Here is a 1472-nt window from a genome sequence, read left to right as displayed (position 1 = left end):
ATACTAGTGCAAAATTAAAACCAATGGAAGATGGAAAACCAACAACTTCCCACTACGATGAATCAAGGTTTGACCACATTGTTTTTGGAGCCAAATAAGGACCTCTTAATGATTGATAATTGAAGACCAAATAGTTTATTGATGAGTTATATGATGATTATAAAATATTTGCTCTAATTTTAGCTAACAGACTTCAGATGGTTGTTGACTCGTTATTTATGAAACACAATCTGGCTTTATGCCCAAAAGACATATAACAATATCAGATTGGTTTTAGATATTCTGGATTATTCTGACCTAATAAATAGCAATGGTTTCATATTATTTTTAGAGTTCTACAAGGCCTTCGATACGGTGAAGCATGAATTTATATTTCAAGCTCTAGATAGATATGGTTTTGGTACTTACTTTCTACAGCGATTAAAACATTATACAATAGCAGTAACAGCAGTGTCAAATTAACAAACAGTACTTCACCCAGATTTAACATACAAAGAGGGATAAGACAAGGCTGTCCCATTTCTCCATACCTGTTTTTGTTAATTGCCCAACTATTGTTTAACCATATGAAGTCAAGCAATGTAAAAGGTATATCGCTAATTGGCAAAGATTTACACATAACACAGGTAGCTGATGACACTACATTATTCCTAAAAGATGAGTATCAAATTTCTATTGCTATTGAAACAATCTCCACATTTCTTAAAGTTTCTGGATTGTACTTGAATATTCCTAAATGTGAACTTATGGCAATAAAAGAATGTTCAAAAACAGCTTTGTGTAACCTTCCAATAAAACAAGAAGTTCGTTATTTAGGTATTTGAATAACCAAAAACCAGGAAAGAAGAATTGATCAAAATTATATCTAATTCTAGTGAAACTCAAACACAGATTTACTCAGTGGCTCTTAAGAGATTTATCATTAAAAGGCAGAGTATTAAAAACTAAAGCAGATGACATCTCTCATCCTACATACGCTGCATTGGCATTGCACCTTGATAATAGACTCATAAAAGAGGTTGATAAGTTACTTTTCAACTTTATTTGGAAAAATAGGACACACTACATTAAAAAAAGAGTTCTTATGAACTCCTATGTCAACGGAGGACTTAATGTGTTAGATTTTAACACTCTAAATAACACATTCAAAATAAATTGGTTAAAAAATCGAATTACTAATCCTACATCCATTTAGATACTATATCATGTTTTCTAAGTTAGGTGGTGCTGATTTTTTCCTTACTTGTAATTTTAATATTCATAAAATCCCCAATCCCCTCTGTTTTTCATCGCCAAGCTTTTTTTTTTTAACATGGACTCTTATTTAGAAGCAGAACTTTAGTCCACACAGTTATTATATGTAGAATAACAAGGATATCTTATATAAAAGAAAATCTCTCTTCTTAGGGAGTTGGTTTAGGAATAATATTGTTTTAGTCGACCAATTATTCAATTCCAAAGGTATGCTTTTT

This window comes from Pundamilia nyererei, unplaced genomic scaffold, assembly GCF_000239375.1.
Source record: "Pundamilia nyererei isolate P.nyererei 1_Seehausen unplaced genomic scaffold, PunNye1.0 scaffold01122, whole genome shotgun sequence".
In the NCBI taxonomy this organism is placed as follows: domain Eukaryota; kingdom Metazoa; phylum Chordata; class Actinopteri; order Cichliformes; family Cichlidae; genus Pundamilia; species Pundamilia nyererei.
This window is presented reverse-complemented; position numbering follows the sequence as displayed.